Source organism: Zingiber officinale, chromosome 3A, assembly GCF_018446385.1.
Source record: "Zingiber officinale cultivar Zhangliang chromosome 3A, Zo_v1.1, whole genome shotgun sequence".
In the NCBI taxonomy this organism is placed as follows: Eukaryota; Viridiplantae; Streptophyta; class Magnoliopsida; order Zingiberales; family Zingiberaceae; genus Zingiber; species Zingiber officinale.
Genome location: NC_055990.1, coordinates 141174438 through 141194160, shown reverse-complemented (window position 1 = coordinate 141194160; position 19723 = coordinate 141174438).

The window sequence follows — 19723 nt, the reverse complement described above, 5'->3', positions numbered from 1 at the left end:
CTTTTAAAAATTATTTCAAAATCCTTTTAAAAATTATTTCAAAATCCTTTTAAAAATTATTTTAAAAAATCCTTTAAAAAATTCTTTTAAAAATCCTTTTAAAAAATTCTTTTAAAAATTATTTCAAAATCCTTTTAAAAATTATGTCAAAATCCTTTTAAAAATTATTTCAAAATCCTTTTAAAAATTCTTTTAAAAATCTTTTAAAAATCATTTTAAAAATCTTTTAAAACTTAATTACAAAATTATTTGAAAAATCTTTTAAAAAATATTTTTAAAATCTTTTAAAACTTAATTTCAAAATTATTTGAAAAATATTTTAAAAATCATTTTAAAAATCTTTTAAAACTTAATTTCAAAATTATTTGAAAAATATTTTAAAAAACATTTTAAAAATCCTATTAAAAAATCCTTTTAAAAATCCTTTTAAAAATTATTTTAAAATATTTTTAAAAATTATTTCAAAACCCTTTAAAAATTATTTCAAAATCCTTTTAAAAATTATATCAAAATCCTTTTAAAAATTATTTCAAAATCCTTTTAAAAATTATTTCAAAATCCTTTTAAAAATTATTTTAAAATCCTTTTAAAAATTATTTCAAAATCCTTTTAAAAATTATTTTAAAATCCTTTTAAAAATTATTTCAAAATCCTTTTAAAAATTATTTATAAATATTTTAAAAATTAATTTCAAAATTATTTAAAAATCCTTTAAAAATCATTTTTAATCTTTTAAAACTTAATTTCAAAATTATTTTAAAAATCATTTAAAAACTATTTTGAAAGTCATTTTTTAAAATTCTTTGAAAATTAGTTTGAAATATCATTTCAAACTTCTTTAAAAATTCAAAATTCGTTGAAAAAATTATTTGAAAACCATTTCAAATTAATTTCAAAACCTTTGAAAAAATTAATTTCAAAATTACTTAAAACAGTTAATTAATTTCAAAATATTATTCAATTAATTTCAAAATCTTAATCTGTTTAAAGGGGTCTAAAAATCTTTAATTCTCAAATCATATTATCAAATTATGATTGCAAAGGTTACCTCCAATTAATTTTTAATATATTCTCGAAAGTTTAATATTTACTCATTTGAAATTCAAACTTATATTTTCAATATCTTTATTGACAAAGTTAACTTTATCTCACACTCAGAATATAAAAGACCTATTATATTTTATACATTCTTGGACTCTAGAACCCTAGGGATTCATTTTTGCATTAATTAAGGGGGAGTGAGCGGAGTCAAGATACTTATCAAGTAACTTTCGAAAAGCTTTTCAAATTTAACTTAGTATTAAATGGTCTTTCAAAACTATCTCAAATTTGGTTATATTTTTGTTAAAATCGTTTTCTAATTTAAAAAGTTCACTATATACTTCTTTCAAGAAGTTTTTTACAGTTAACTAAATATTTTTTCGAAAGCTTTTCAAATTTAATTAAGTATCTTTCGAACAACTTTAACTAAGTTTTCTTCAAAACTATTTCAAATTTGACTAAGTTTTCTTTGAAAAATCAAGTTAAAATACTTTTGAAAATATTTTGACTATGTTATCTATCCTTAACTTAAGTATTTTTCAAGCTTAATCAAGTTTTCCTTAAACTAAAATTATGTTCTAGACTTAGCTATCTAGCAAAGTGCTTTTTCAACACAATCATTTTAAAAGCTAAAAATATAGCTAAGTTGATTTTTTTTTTGAAAAATATGTGCTACTCTTCAGGGGGAGTTTAAAATCGAATATTTGTTTTTTTTTATTTTCCTAGTATTCTTTTTGATTTATGTCAAAGGGGGAGAGAGAAAAGTTAAGTAAATTAAGAGTAAACTTAAACATAATCAAAGGGGAAGCAAAAAGTTTTTTTTGCTCATGTTTAAGTTTTTGTACTTTGTTATGGTCATGTTTAAGTTTCTGTACTTACTGTCATATTTTTTACTTAACTTTGAACCGTGTTGCCATAATCAAAAAGGGGGAGATTGTTGGTGTGGGAAACATTCGACGATCGAACCTATGTTTTGATTATGTCAAAGGGTTCAAAGTTAAGGTGTTTTGTTATCTAACATGTTGAATGAGTGTTTCAGGAAAGTCCTAACTGCGGTTAGGCAGGTGAAAACCCTAGGGGGTGGTAACCCTAGGTCCTAGGGGGTGGTAACCCTAGGTGGAGAAAAGTCCTAGCTGCGATTAGGCAAAGGGAAAACCCTAGGGGCCGGTAACCCTAGGTCATAGGGGGTGGTAACCCTATGTGGAAAGTCTTGGCGGGTCGAGTGCTTCAGGCAAAAGTCTTAGGGGGGTAACCCTAGGTGGAAAGTCCTGGTGTCGCGAACCAAGTGAAAGACTGGACCAGCCGGGAAGCGAAAGTCCAGCAGAAAGTCCGGAAGCATCGAGCACCGAGCAAAAGTCCAGTCGATCTGGAGGATCATACTGGCATCAGGTAAATCTCCTGAGTGGAGTAGGTGAGGACGCGTTCCCCGTAGAGGGAACAATAGGCGTCGGGTCGACTTAGGGTTTCCGATTGAAAATCCGAAGTCAGACCCGGACAGTCCGGAGACTGTCACTATATTCTGTTATCATATTTACTATTGTTTTGTGCTAACTTTGTGTTGCAAGGTATGTGTTTAGGACTAACGCTTTTGCAGGAGCAAAGGAGCACAAGCTTACCTCGGATGAACAGTGTCCGAGGCGCCTCCATGGAGCTTGGAGGTGCCTCGGGTGCAAAAGATGAGCTGGCTGCGAAGCAGGCTTGGAGGCGCCTTGAAGGAGGCTCAAGGCGCCTTGGACCGGTGGATGAAGGCGCCTTGAGGAAGCATGAAGGCGCCTTGAACCTGATAAGGTTCGACCAGTTCAGCCCTTATCGCAGCGTGTGTCTCAGCCAGCATGGAGGCGCCTTGGATGGCTTTCAAGGCGCCTTGAACACCCTTTATAAGAGGGTTTCGACCAGCAGCTCAGTATAACGAACTCCAAGCAATCCTTACGCTACAAGCTGCTCGAGAAACATCCTGAAGTGCTGTTACAAGCCCCCGACAACCCGGAGTTTCAGATTCTGCTACTTTATTGTTGTCGGTATAATTTGTTTTAGTGCTTTCAATTGTAATCTCTTATTGTAGATTTTTACGAGCTTATAGTTGTTGCCCACGGAAAGTGGTCAAGGATCGCGGGCCTTCGAGTAGGAGTCGATCTAGGCTCCGAACGAAGTAAATCCTCTTGTTCTTTCTGCTTGTCTTTCTTTATTCCGCTGCGTATTTTAACTCCGATAGTTTTACGATTCTAAACCGAACGAAATAGCCGCGAGCGCTATTCACCCCTCCCCCCCTAGCGCTTCTTGATCCAACATATATATACTCCCTTGGCTATAAAAAGAGAAAGTATTAAAATAGAGAAATAATAAACATTTTCATTCCTGTTCTATTCTTAAGGCTTCCTCTTTTGATCTTTTACACAAGGCAAGATTTATTCAAACCGTCACCTCTTTCCTAAAATAACTAGGATTGGTAGAATTTCTCATTCTACTCATATTTTTACGCTATTATTCTATTAATAATCTGAGATGTCTTACATAATACCTCCCTTTGTGTTGTAGCAGTTACGAATAGATAGCTGCTACAACATTAAGTCATTTGTTGTAGCAGTTACCAACCTGTAAATGCTATAACATCAACTTAATTATAATTAAATTTCATCGACCCTCCCGTTGCATTTAAAGTGTTATCTAGAAATCATGTTTCAGTTGCTACAAGAGTGTAGCAGCTACCACACACTAGCTACTACAACGTGGAACTCATGTTCATTGTTCATGAGTTTGATCATAACTCATGAGTCCACTTTAATTTACCGCATCATGATATCACAACATACCTAAGAAATAAAATAGGAATAATACATTTATTGTCAATACGGCAAAGATTACATCATAAGTGCAATATTATCAATTAAATATTACATCTCCTTTACATTGTAAGCATAATATTGAACAGTGTTCTAAACCCCCATGACTACTCACATTGTTCACATAATATTTTCCTTCTTCCCCGTGTCCTTTGGTCATGCTTGGGAAGTTTGCCGAGGCAAGAATCCTATGGTTATTCCATGAGGATTCCTAAGTGCATTCCCGAGGCTCTTTGTCGTGAACACAGGATTTTGGGCAAACTTCAACCACTCCATGAGCGGCCTAACCTCATCCACGTGCATCATCGGGGCTAGATGATGGTGTTCGCATTAAAGATATTCCTTTACAAATATGGAAGTTTACACTAGACCGTGAAAGGCAACATGACCGCTTTGTCATTCCCTCTTTGAGAGCAAGATACACTTGAAAATGTACACAAGATGCCATGAAAGAAATGATGAAGGTGGTGTCGGGAAAATGACGTCAATCTATTAATAAGCTACTCATTTACCTTTGGATGTGATCAAAGGTGCCTGCCTACCTTTGTTATATAGGAAAATAGAGGAGCTTACTATTCAATCTGGGAATAGTTGTATTCATCCGTCCACAATTGGGCTTCTGGCAAAACAGGGGTTTGAATTCTTCATGAGTCATGATTTATGACTAGTCATAAAGATGACAACTATAAGTGGTCATTGTATGGACCTCACGGATCAATAGGCTAGATGTGGTAGGTCGTCATTAATTAATTGGTGTGGCTACATAAATTTATTAATTTTAAATTATATAAGTGACCATTGAATTATTCATAGAGATTATAGATTGTTAGTTGCATCACCAGTAGCTGCTACACCTTATAGTAGCTCACATCTCTGGAGTAGTTGTTGCAAAGTGTAGAAGCTAATCCACAATAACTACTACACGTTGTAGTAGCTCACGTCTCTGGAGTAGCTGCTACAATGTATAGCAACTAATCTGTAGTAACTGCTACACAGTGTAGTGGCTACTCTTGAGAAGCTACTACACATTGTCGTAGCTTATGATGACTATCTGCTACAACGTGCTGTAGTAGCTGCTACAACGTGCTGTAGTAGCTGCTATAACGTGCTGTAGTAGCTGCTACAACGTGCTGCAGTAGCTTTTATAACATGCTGCAGTAGTTGCTACAACGTGTAGTAGCTTCTAACTATTTATACATTAACTGATAAAATGTGTAGAAGCTTATTTAATTGATTTAAATAAAAAATATAGATTGATACGATCTATTATTGATTGAAAATGCAGAGTCACATCTTGTTGAGTGTAACCGAAGAAAGAGTTGGAGACTATAGTTGGGTTTGATATACATGAATGGAATAATATTAATATTCTAAACAAAGATAATAACATAAGACAAACAAGAAGATCTTAAGCCAAAACGTTAATACAAACATTAATGTTATAATCATTTGATTTATAGCATTCTCTAATGCTACATTAACTTGGGATAGTTATCGTCACACTTGCATAAAATCAGTTTGATTGTTTTTCTCTCGTAGAAGGGTAGCATCGCTAGGGAGATGTTAGGCTGAACTTCATAAAGAATGATGTTTCACTCAGTCATTTGATTGATAGCATCCTCTAATGCTACATTAACTTGGGACAATTGTCGTCACAACTGCATAAGTTCAGTATGGTTCTTTTTATCTCAGAAAAGGGCAGCTTCCAACTCCTTCCTCGTCTGATTCCGTTGTTCTGTGAGAATACTAATATAGCCACAAACAACATGATGTTCCATGGCTAGACTAAGATACCTGTTAGGATTATTTTAGAAAATTCATAAATTCAAGTAAAAAAGATATATATAATAGAAGAAGAATGGATAATACAAACCGAAAAGAAGATGAGTTTACTGATAGAGATGGTCTTTCAAAGGCAGAAGATGTAGAGCTTGAATCCTCTTCAATAGGGGGTTCTTTAACACCACCCAGAGTGAGTTTCATTTTCCTGCTAAAGCAAGACATGTTCCTTGAACAACTATAATCAAACCACTCTATAAGAGAATGAAGGGCTAGGTAGCATGAAAGAGGGAGTTAGTTTGATAGACGATTTATAGGAAAATGATTTCTAATAACATTAACTCTTGATAAAGACAAGTCAAACGAAAGCGTCTTTCCAATACCTTAAAAATGGGTCATCAAATTACTCACTACAACTCATCAAAACCTGTGAAAAGATAATACAAATAGTAAAGACAAGGATAACCAATCGTCGGGCCTTGATTCCTTCCATGCACATAATGTATACTCTACAACAATAACTGCTACAATGTGTAGCAGTTAACTTTCCAAGTTGCCCTCCTAACAAAGTCAGATTTTCCCTACGTTCATGGGCTATGGTTTATAACAGGTATGAGTGGTCATTCTCTTGAAGTGACGGATCAATAAACTGGAGTAGGTAGGTCTCCATTAAAATATTAATTAATGTGTCGTCATATAATAATCGGTGTCAGCTAGCCGCTATAACCTATAGCAACGCATGTAGGTTATCTGCAATAACGTGGGGTAGCTATTTAAGGGAAGTTGCTACATAGTGTAGTAGCTTCTGTCGGATAGCTGCTACAAGGTGTTGCAACTACCTTATTGATAGCTGATACATGTTGTAGCAGTTACAACTTGAATCATAAAACATTAAAATGTATCCAACTTGCAAAGAATAATACTAGATATAAAAAATTAAAACCCATACAATTTTGTATTCAAAAAATTAAAATGTATTTATAACTAATTTGTTCAAAATCTAAAACATCGTAGAAGATTTAAGGTCAGAAAACCTATAAACACTACAACTTCAAATGTCATATCTATTCTTCATCACAAATTTGTAGAGAATATAACTATTGCTCTATCTCTTCCAATGCATCTTTGAGCATTCACTGTAATTTTTCAGTCCTCGTTAGTAAGTCTTTTCAAGTGTACACATTGTAGCAGCTAGTCTTGAGAAGCTGCTACACATTGTGTGGATTTATATATAACTCATTCGATGGTAAGTCTTTTCAAGTTAGCTACTTAGATGATACTAAATAGTTAATATACATTTATATTTGTATGGGTTTTAATTTTTTATATCCAGTATTATAGCTCATATATTTAGATATTAATAATTATTTCCTTTAGTTTAGATCTTCTCAGTTTTTTATCTAGATCAAATCAAGTAGCTTCTACATATTGTATTAGTTACTGTCTAAAATCTAAATAGCTAGAAATTGCTACATGTTGTAGCAGCTACTGCTACACGTTGTAATAGCTACTACCGCACATTGTAGTAGCTAGTACACAGAAGCTGCTACAACGTATAGCAGCTTCTCAAGAGTAGCTGCTACACTATGTAGTAGTTATTACGAATTAGCTGATACACATTGTAGCAGCTACTCCAAAGACGTGAGCTGCTATGACATGTAGCAGCTACTGTCGATGCAGCTAACAAACCCTAATCTCTATTAATAAATTAATGGTCACTTATATAATTTGAAACTAGTGAATTTATAGAGACACATCAATTTATTAATGGCGAATTCAAAATCTGGTCCATTGATCTGTGGTGTCGATAAAATGACCACTCATAACTGTCATAAATCTTATGACTAGTCATACCTGTCACAAATCATGACCCATGAATACTGGTAAAATCCTGCTTTGTTAGAAGGCCATTGTGAGCTTGTGAATACAACTATTGCCATATTGAATAGTATAGCGCCTCTATTTTCCTATATAAGAGGGAGACTCCTTTCATGTCATCCAAAGGTGAACGAGTAGCTTATTAATGGATTGACATTATTTTTTCGACACCGCCTTCATCATTTCTTACATGGCATCCACTGTAAATCTTGAAGTGTATCTTGCTCCCAAATCAGGAATAACAAAATGGTCGTGTTGCCTTCCACGGTCTAGTGTAAGCTTCCATATTCGTAAAGGAATATCTTTAATGCAAACACCAACTTCTACCCCCAATCAACGTACATTGATGAGGTTAGGCCGCTCATGGAGTGGTCTAAGTTTTCTCAAAACCCTCTGTGCGCGACAAAGAGCCTCCTCAGGAATGCCCTGAGGAATAAGTGGATTAGGGAGAGGATGCTCGCCTCGACGAACTTCTCCCAGCCACGACCAAAGGGCCTGAGGGAGATGGAAAATAATAGATGTTGTTTAGTGTTCAGAACACTATCTACATTGAACAAGGATGATCGTTCAAGGAGAACACTGGTGTATAGCGCCCCTAAAACGATAAACTTGTGTAGATGCTTCTATCCAGGTGTTATAAACACCTGGCTGCCGACCAATAAAGCTAAATATATTTTGCCTTGTATTAAATATATCACTTAGAATCGTGTATAAACAATACATATTATGAATAGAGGGAATTACAACTATATTGTGGAAGGTAACTTTCCAAGTAGCCGCTACAACGTGTAGCTGTTAACTTTCCAATTAACTGCTACATGTTGTAGTAGCTAACTATCAAAGTAGCTACTACAACGTGTAGTAGTTAGTTATTCTACGTTGTAGTATAAATCTTAATAATATCTTAGAATTAGAGATAATTACGTATTAAAATGATTTTAAATAAATTTTTACCAAATTATATACATAACGAAAATAGATGTTACAATGATATAGTAGACTAACCATCGAAGTAGCTACTACATAATTGTAGCTGCTACACCTTTGAAGTTGCTGCTACAATGTTGTAGCAACTAGTCGTCGACGTAGCAGCAACACTATTGTAGCAGTTAAGTAGCTGCTACAATGTTGTAGCAGCTACCTGTCAAAGTAACTGCTACACCGTTCTAGCAGTTAACATTCCAATTAGCTGCTACAATGATGTAGTAGCTAGCCATCCAAGTTGCTGCTACACCATTATAGCAGTTACCCATCGAAGTAGCTGTAACAACATTGCAGCAGTTAGCCATCGAAGTAGCTGCTACAAGGTGTAGCAGTTATCTGTCGAAGTAGCTACTATACCGTTGTAGCAGCTAGTCGTTGGTCTTTGTCCGATCGATCGTATATTAGGATCTTTGTATGATGCTCAGTATTCCTAGGTTCGTCTGGGCTTTGACCGATCGAGCGTATTCAGGAGGCCTTATATTCGATCGACCTCTGTCCAGCTGATTTATATTAGGAGTCTGCTAAGGTTTAAGTATCTCGAGCTCGGACAACCTCCTAACCGGTCGAGCCTCCCTGAACTGATCGAGCGTAGTTAGGAAGCCTTATGTTCGATCGGCCTCAGTTCGATCGATCGTAGATTAGGAGTCTGCTAAGGTTTAACTATCTCGATCCCAGACGACCTCCTAACCGGTCGAGCCTCCCTGAACCGATTGAGTGCATTCAGGAAGCCTTATGTTCGATCGGCCTCTATCTGGCCAATCGTATATTCGGAGTCTACTAAGGTTTAAGTATCTTGAGCCCAGACGACCTCCTAACCAGTCGAGCCTCCTTGAAATTTTCCTTAGTCTTAAAGTACCGTTGCGTTCTTAGATCTGTTCGAGCTTGTGGTCGGCCGACCATATCTAAGCGTCCTACTCTGGGACCATGTGGGATAGACTCAGGAACTTTATTGTTGGGTGAATCCTTGTCTCATGTGAGGAATATTCCTCTAATTTAACTTTGACCTAGACTTTTAACCACCACGTCACCTTGACTTTGATTGACATGTCATCCTCCCCATTTGTTTCATAAATATTGATCATTCCTGAAACTTCATATCGACTACAGTCATTCCGTGACCCCCATCCCGTGTCCCATGACCTGATTAGAAAGGGGGATTTGACTTTGGTTTGTTCTCACTGCACTGATCTTACCTTTTCTTTCCCCATCTTCTCCTGGGTATATTGTCGAGAGCTATGAATTCAGATTTTCCTCCTTGGGCTCAACTATTATCCGAGAAAGAGTGATCCCTAGCAGAGGTGATGCAAGCTCTAGATCTTCATCACTCACAACAGTAAGAAATTGAGGTGCGCCTATCTGCTGCTTATTCCCAAATTTGACTTGAGTTCGCCTTAAGAGAAAAAACGTATTTGGACTTAGAACAAAGGATCGTCGAACTGGATGACCTGGGATTGAAGCATGCTTCCGCGATCACCATCCTGACAAAGAAGACCCAAGTAGATGGTCGACTAATATTGCAACAGCAGCAAGAAGATAAATTGAGGTTCTTACAAGCTGAATTAAACCGAGCCAACTCGGAGATAGCCTCCCTTTCACAGACCTATGAAGGTAAGTCTCATAAACATATGAGAATGGAGCAAGCGTCTCATCTTTGTCCAGGCTATTATTCAGCCACACGACCCTATCTGGGGTGGGAAGAACAATCTGACACCTCCACGAGGCACCAAAATAATTGTTAAAGCGGCCATCGATCTATTGGAAAACATGAAATTCTAGGGCTTGTACATTATGTTGGTGCGATTTGCACTAACGGTCTAACTCAAGTTTTGATGAATGACAAGTAAGTTAAGTTAGGTCTTGTTATGATCTAACCACTTGATTAAGTGTGCAAGAAATCCAGCCAAGTCGACGGGCTGACCGGATAGCTGGTACGAAATTTAGCTAGGTCGACGGGCCGACCGGATAGCTGGTATGAAATCCAGCTAGGTCGACGGACAGACCAAATAGCTGGTACAAAATCTAGCAAGGTCGACAGGCCGATCGGATAGCTGCCACAAAGTTCAGACAGGCCAACGAGCTGACCGAATGTTTGGCAAACTGGTAAGTTAAGGTAAGTCGCTGGAGGAGAGTGATCAAGTGAGGGCACGTCCCAGTTAAAAGGACAGTAGGGGTCGGTCCGGTTTAGGTCCATTTTGGATCCCTAAGTTGAGACCTTGACTAGTTCCTGACCTTCCAGATAGGTCAAGGAGCTGACCGGATGTTTGCCAAACTGGTAAGTTAAGGTAAGTCATTGGAGGAGAGTGATCAAGTGAGGACACGTCCCGGTTGAAAGGACAGTAGGGGTCGGTCCAGTTTAGGCCCATTTTGGATCCCTAAGTTGAGACCTTGACTAGTTCCTGGTCCTGAAAGGACAAGAACTAATTACTACTCTGTATTAAATTGTCCTAATACTTATTTTGCAGGGTATTTTTTAGACTAACATTGTTTTGCAGGGCAAAAAGAAGAAAATTTCCTTCGGATGAACAGTATCCAAAGGTGCCTTCAAGCAGTGAAGGCGCCTTCATACTGTTCATAAAAGGCGTCTTTCATGGCTATGGAAGGCTCCTTCCACAGGATAAAATTTTGGCGTCGCAGCGGATAAGTACCGAGCTGTTCGGGATCAAACTTGCATCATTGGAGGCGCCTTCCCTGTCTATGGAAGGCAACTTCTATGCTCTATTAAGGCTGCTCGCCCAAAGCTTCTTCAACAACTGAAATACGAGCTGTCGTGCATCCAATTGAACTTTCAACTTTCCAAGCTTCTGCTACAACTCTGCTGCAAAGCTGTTATGCCTGACAACTGCTCCAAGGACTTCTGATCGCGACCGGTAGACCGACATCGACACGAGCGCTCCCACTTCGATCTCCAAAGTGTCGATATTTTTTTTTTTGTAATTAAATACTACAAAAGGACAAGTGCAGGGTGTTGCACTTGCTCTAACTTTCATTGTACGTCAATTCCCTCTTCCAGAGGTACCGGAAGAGGTTTATAGTGAATTACCCATCGATAGGTCCGCGAGACCTGAGTCTTGGAGTAGGAGTCGCCAAAGGCTCCAAACCAAGTAAACCGCTTGTGTTCCTCTCGTGTCTACTTTTCATGTTTTTCTTTTCCGCTGTGTTCGTACTCTGATTTTAAAATGACGAAAAGAGAATTTTTGAAAACCACGTGATTCACCCCCCCTCCCCCCTCTCACGTGCGACTCGATCCAACAAGTGGTATCATAGCATATTTTACTCTGATTTAGTGCAGCCACCAATCAAGAAAGGGGAATTTCAATTTTTTTATTCTATCTGAATTGGTAAAACTTTACCTATTCAGATAATTCTTTTCGTTCGGTTTTAATTTGAGATTGATGCAACATCTCTCAAATTTTGCTACACTTTTTTATATCTCAAACACCGCTAATCCAAGACCAAGTCTTGGTATCCCTTTTAGTTTTTCTTTCTACAGCTATAAAATGGCACAACTTGAAGGGTACATCACTGTTCGTCCTCCCATATTCAACGGTGACGACTTCCCTTATTAGAAGAAGTGGATGGAGGTGTACCTGAAGACCGACTTCGATCAGTGGTTCAACATCACCAGAGGCTACAAAGCTCCCATCGACAACGTCAGAATTATAATGGACCCGGAATATTGGAATCCAGAAATGAAGAAAAAGGCACAGATCGACTTCAAAGTGTTGGTGCAATCGACCTCCAAGGTTTTAATGTCAGACAAATATGTTTAAGTATGCTTAAGTATGTTTATGTATGAAACTTGATCAAGGGAAGTCCTAGTTGTAGGCTAGGCAAGGGAAAAAATCTCGGTATATCGTGGAAGTCAAGTGGATAGGTCTGGAGGACTTGATCCCTGGGTAGCCAAATATTGAGTCCTAGTTGTAGGCTAGGTAAGGGAAATCTTGGTATGTCGTGGAAGACAGGTGGATAGGTCTGGAGGACTTAATCCCTGGGTAGCCGAATATTGAGTCTTGGTGAGTGAAGTCAAGTGGAGAAAATTCTAAGGGGTGGTAACCTTAGGTCCTAGTGAGTGAAGCCAGGTTGAGAAAACCCTAGGAGGTGGTAACCTTAGGTAACGAGAAGTCTTGGAGGAGTGAACTCCAAGCGCGGTCGACCGGACCAGCGGATCTGGGTAAATCTAGGTTTATCATTGTATTCTGTATTACTATTATTGTTGTTGGCTAATGTAGTATCACAGGAAAAGTCTTAGTGGATCAGGTGATCAGACACTGAGCAGGCAAAAGTCCAAACATGTTTGGAGGACCTATGTTTGGCAGGTAAGTTGAGGTATGCAATTGGAGGAGCGACAGTGAGATCGGGTTCCTAAAGGGAACAACCTAAGGTCGCTGATCCAACTGAAGAAACTGAGAAGGTTTTCAAGTTGAGATCAAGACAGTTCTACTGTCTATATTACTCATGCATTATATTACTGTGCTAACCTTTGTTTTGTAGGAATATTGTTTAACTCTTTTTTGTAGGTTCGGCCTAATCGGTCGATCGAACAGGAGGATCGGTTGACCGAACCAGCTTGACTCAAACCAGAGATCAGTTCAGACCAAAGCGAAGCACAGTCCGATCGAAGCTTGATCGGTCGACTGAACTAGGGATCGGTCGACCGATCCAATCAGTATTAATGGAACATTAAATGAAGATCTCAGCAAATTTTGACGAACAGGGAATGAAGCTGTTCAGTCGACTGAAAAATGGAATCGGTCGACCGAACCCTTAATGAGCAATTAATGAGAAAGATCGAGCCAGCATCAGACTCCAGCCAGGAAAGAAGGGAGCGGGGTTCGGTCGACCGAACCTAAGGATCGGTCAACCGAACATTGCGATTCCTATAAAAGTGAAGCTCCAGGTCCGTGGCTGAGAAACATGTTCTGATATCATCTCTGTGAAAAAGTTGTTCATGCTACTACTCTTCTACACATCCATCAAGCAAGTTGTTGTACCATCCAAGAAGTGTCGATCGAGCTATATCTTCTACCTAAGTAATCAGTATATTTGTTTAACTTGCATTGTACTTAATTCAAGTAAGATAGTAGGCTATTACTATTTTACTCTACTCATTTGTACGATATGCTTCTTTCCGAGGATCTCGGAAAGAAGGGTTATAGTGGATTGCCCATCGGTGCAATCAAGGATCACAAGCCTTCGAGTAGGAGTCGAGCTAGGCTCCGAACGAAGTAAAACAGACTTGTCTATTCTTTTACTTTCCGCTGTGCATGACTCTGTTTTTAAAAGACAAAAGAAAAGGTTTTAAAACAAGCGATATTCACCCCCCCCTCTATCGCTCGCATTCGATCTATCACAAAGCTCTCGACACAATTCAGTGCAGGCTAACAAAAGAAGAGTCGAACCGCATCAGCCCATATGAACGCAAAGGAACTTTGGGACAAACTCATAGAATTGCACAAGGGAACCAACGAAGCTAAGGTAACAAAGAGAGATTTATTTTTAAATAAATTGCTTAATGTCAAAATGAAGGAGGGTGAGATTGTCAGTCAACTGCACGCAAGGATAAAGGACATCCTCAACGAACTCCACACAATCGGACACCAATTAGAGAATCGGGACCTGATAAGGTATGCCTTAAACGTATTTCCTCGAAATGCACTATGGGCATCCATTGTGGATGCCTATAAGATTTCGAGGAACTTGTCAAAGTTAAAACTAGATGAATTATTCTATGAACTAGAACTGCACGAACAGACTAATGCCAAATCTGAGAAAAGTCTTGCTCTTATTGCAGGGTCATCAAAAGATAATTCCGAATCCAAACTGGAACCTGAAGTCGAGTCTGACCCAAACTCAGATGATGAAGAACACCTGGTGAACTTGGTAAGAAAAATGTTCACCAGGAGAAAGAAGAATTTCAGCAAAAGAACCAGCAGAAGATCAACTCCACCTCCAACTCCAACAACAAGAATGTGACCTGCTTCGGATGCAACAAGAAGGGGTACTACAAGACCAACCGCCCGAATTTGAAAAATAAAAAGGCCCTTAAAGCAACGTGGGACGAATCGTCCGGGGAAGATTTAGACAGCGAAGAAATGAAGCATTCCAACTACTTCGCACTGATGGCGCATGGACCAGAATCAGAAAGTGAATTGGAAGATGGGTCCGAGCCACAAGTCCGTACTCGTTTCCAAAGGTTCTAATGAGGTATACTTTAGTTTAAATAAAAAATTCTTTAAAATCATTACATGCTTAAATAGGAAATTAACTACTTATGAAACTCAAATAAACGAACTAACAAAAGATAATGATAAACTTAATGAACAATTAAAATTGAACTCAACAACTAAATTAATTCAAATTGAAATCCCAACTCAAATTGCAAAACTTGAGGAGGATAATTTCAGATTGAAAAATGAAATAGTTAAACTAAAAGACTTACTTGAAAAATTTACAACTAGATCCAAGTACCTTGACATGATACTTGGATTACAAAGAGTTGTGTACAACAAGTCTGGACTCAGATATAAGCCAAGCTCAACCAACAAATTCTTTATATCTTTAGTTAACCAAAATAAAAATAAAAGTAAAACTTAGGTTCTGAAAACATGTCTAACCATGCAAGTAGGACTCAATCAATATTACATACCTAAAGATAAAATTTATTATATAAATCAAAATAAATCAATATACTCTCCCTTAAACTCTAAAGTCAAATCTTCAAAAATAAATACAAAACAAAAGAAAAATATTAAGTTATTTAAACCTAACTTAAATAAATACAATATAAACAAAAATTATAATCAAGTATATTATGATTATAAAAGTAATCGACATAAATCCAAAATTTAAACTCAAAATGTTCAATAATTCAGGGGGGTTCCAAATTAGTTGGTACTTCCAAAATAATAACTTAGTAGGGTAATTAGGACTAGTTAAATTAGGGACAACAGTTTAACTTGACAAAAGTACTGATAAAATTTTGGATGATAATAAGTTAGGGAAACTATGTCTATGCATACGAAGAGTCAAGTGACCACTTTGACCTCTATCTCTACTCGGCTTTTGACCCATTCTGTCATGTGTAAGTTTCCCTACCGACCACATTAGGTGCAGCTATATGATAAATTATATCTACGAGAGATTGGAATTTCCATGTATCAGAAATCAAAGAGCAGGAGAAAACTCGATATTCAATGACACTCCAATCCTGATGCAATCCAAAACCGATGTCACGTGATGCAAAAACAAAACAAACCCCAAGTTATATAGTAACAGTCGTTAAAATGTCTCCCAGTATATATATCGTAGAAATGGTTACGATAATGATTGCTTTCTGCACTTTTCCCGTCAGGACCCCTGTGCAGCCATCTCGACGGGCACATATAACTTCTTGATTGATATCTACAATAACACACACATATATATAGGCATCACATTCTTTCATTCGTTTAGAGAAGCAGATTTTACGACGAGGAGAGATAGTTTACCACCGAAATTCAGCATAATCATATCATTAACCCAGAAACTTCGATGTTCAAAGAATCATGAGAAAGTTTCACTTCTTTAAGAACTTGATCACCAGAGGAAACTACTCTTGTATGCGGACGTTAAGTTGCATTTAGAACAATATGATTGCTAGGAATGTTCTGATGAGCAGTACTATTTTTTCGTTATGGATATAACAAATTGATCTCTTTCCTCTCTTGACAAACAAAAAAGAGTATGTGATTAAAAACAATTAATCATTCGAGGCTAGAACATCCCTCGATCGATCCAAGGGAGGCGATCGAAGTTAATCAGTGCAAGATCTTGACTCAGCGTGTTCACAACAGTCATGAGATCTGCCGCTGAAGTAGAGCCAGATCCAAATCTCCCCGCCATGAGAAATCCAGGCTGAGTTAGGATTGTTCGAGGAAGACGAAGGAGGAGAGCAAAATGGAGAAAAGAAAACTCCGCAAGGAAGAGAGAGAGAAGAGATGGTAAACGTGCACGAATAACATGCTTTATCATTACAAAATTTAATATTATAGGTATCTCATTTTTCACATGCATTTGCCTTTTTTTTATTTTTTTATAAAGTTCTTTTTTATTTTACGTTTTTAATAATTATTTTTCAAAAAAGTAATAATATAAATGTTATTTAAAACGATTTCTTTTATTATATAAAATTTGATGGCCCATCTTGATTCACAAGTCAAGTTGGGCTTGCGCCGACGATGAGTCCTCTTGGGTAGAGGGTAGATAACAAACTGGCTCATCTTGATTCACAAGTCAAGTTGGGCTTGCGTCAACGATGAGTCTCTTGGCTAGATACAAACCTATAGGTAGTAATGAACTTGACTCGTTTAAGGATGGATCAAACCAAACACAATTAAGATCTTATCCAAATATGGATAAATTATGAGTGCCGGCATCTCTGCATCATATGCTACTCAAATTCCTTTCATCAATATCTCATTCTTTTTATTATAATAGATACACGATTTTTTTTTCTAATTCATCTATGGCATAAATTTGGAGTACACATTTAAAAGCCTACCTCTAAAATATTCATCTATATTTTATTTGTATTTAATTTCATTAGGAAAATTATATATACTTAATTTCATTAGAAAAAAAAAAATTAAAAGGACAGTGCTACCAGATGTGTGGTGATTATTATCACTTAAATCACTTAAGTAAGGTTGTCACGAATTCTTCCTTTTATATATATATATATATATATACTCAGATACTCACCCAAGCACTCCGATTCACTTTTTTGAGTTGGGGTGCTCGGGCAGGTATCTAGACACCCGGACATGTGAGGGTGCTCACTCTAGTGTGCTGAGTAAGGGATATATATATATATATATACTGTGGGTGTACATGCTGACCGTCTAAGTGTAGTGGGGTGTTCGAATCACTTCCGAGGTCCTCGCGTGCACTTAGATGCTAACTGTTGGAACCCCAAGGTTATTTTGGTGTGATCAACAAGTTAAGTTAGGTCCTACGTTGTTTCTAACCTTGTGTCTAAGTGTGCAGGAGCTTAGGAGCACAGGTACTCGAGCGGAAGACGCAGCTAGCGAGAAGGACGGCACACTGTGCGTCCGAGGGACGAGGTGCTGCGGAAGAGTACACCGGCGGACGAGAAGGAAGTGCGCGCGGTGGTTCCGAGGTACGCAAGCCGGAGCGGAAGATTGCTCGGGGAGCAAGAGACGCAGCTAGTGCGAAGGTCGGCACGGGGTGCGACCGAGGGACGAAGTCTGCGGATGAGTACGTTGGTGGACGAGAAGGGACACGCGGTAATTCCGAGGGACGAGAAGCCGGAAGGAAGCACGCTCGAGAAGACCGGAAGATGGGTTCGGGTGAGCCCTATTCCGGATGTCAGAGATCACCCAAGCAAGCGGAGCCGGAGCAGAAAGACCCGGACCAGAGGCGAGCTGAACCGGAGAAGAGAGCACGGACCAAAAGTCAACTGGGTTGACTTTTGGCTCCGGGGCGCCCGGAACCCTTCCGGGCGCCCGGAAGAGACTTTTTCACAGGATCGAGCTTTGACTCGATCCAACCGTTGGGGGATAAATTTTATCCCCCCCAGGGCGCCCGAAACCCTTCCAGGCGCCCCGACCAAGGCTATAAATATAGCCTTGGTCCAGAAGCTTTTCAACAATCACGATCATTCTATTTCCAAACACTTGTATGCTTTAATTGTAGTTAAGCTTCTGTTTTCTGTGCCTAAACGCTGTAAGAGGCTTCTCCGCCTGAAGGAGATATTTTAGTGCACGTTAATTCCTTGGATTAACAACATCCTTGGTTGTAACCAAGTCAAGTTGTGAGTCTCTTCTTTCTGCTTTTTATTTACTGCTAATTTACTTTATGCAAGTGTTCTGTTGAAAGTTCGAGAAGGGTCTTTTCTGTTTATTTTTTTTAGGCTATTCAACCCCCCTTCTAGCCGGCCCAACGGTCCTACAAGTGGTATCAGAGCCGAGACGCCTCAGAAGGACTAACCGCCGTCTGAAGCAACAATGGCCAGAGCTAGCGACTACCCACCAGCATTCGAGGAGGAGCTTTCTTCATTGAAGCAACAAATGAAGGTATTCCTTAACTCTGATATTGGTATTTCTCTAATAATGAAAACAGGTTATGAAGCACCGAAAGACACGAACGGAGAGAAAATCGGCATACACCTCTGGAACGAGAAGCAACGTGAAGAGTCCATGGCAAATGCTCGGGCAGAGTTTCACATTCTAATCGCAATACCAACTAAAGATTTCGACAGAGTCGGAGAGTACAAAAGCGCGAAAGAACTTTGGGAAAAGTTCTTAATGCTCTACGAAGAACCGGTTGAAGTCGTCTCCTCAATAGACATCGAGCCGTCATCAGAAGTACATCCTGAGATCGATGAAGGGGGAGAATCTTCGGAAGAAATTAATTCAACAGGGGGAGAACCAACGACCAAAAGGGTAAGTCAGGTATGGTCTCCATCTTCTAATCAATTGGTTAAACCAATCGAAAAGCTGCCTAAAGATTTTTTCGAATTAGAAATTGATTCATCAAAAGAGATTTTCGGTTCAGAAAAACTTTTGTATAACAAATCTTGCAAACTAGATTCTTGCGAATTAAGTACTTTATCAAAAGATTTATTTCCAAATATGTTATCAAAAGAATTTTTCGGATTAAGAGATCGACTGTTAAAAGATTTTTGCAAGTTAGAATTTTTGTCGTCAAATTCTTGCAAATCACAAAATAGTCTTTCGAATGAATTTTGCACATTTCCGAAAGAACTTCTTATATTGTCAAAAAATTTTATCAAGTTAAAATTTATGCTATTCAAGTATTTTTGTGAAGTAAAAATTCAAAAAATAGAAATTAACATGATATAAATTTTTACATGTTTAATACTTGCGGTTTTAAATCTGAAAAAGATTGATTTAAGAAATTATGATAAGTTAAAATGGAAATTTAAAACTTTCTGATAAATAGAATTGAGAACTAAATAAATAAATAAATGCATAGAAAGTTTTTTTAATGTTTAAATTTTCTTGCATAAAAGTCTTTTTGGGCTTAGAAAGTTTTTTTTCTTAGAAACTTTTCAAAAAGTTATTGTTGACTTAGAAATATTTTTACAGATAACTTTTCAAAATTTTCTAAGTCTTTAAACCCTTAGAATTTTAAACCCCATTTTATTGTGATCAAAGGGGGAGAAGGAAAGTATAAGTCTA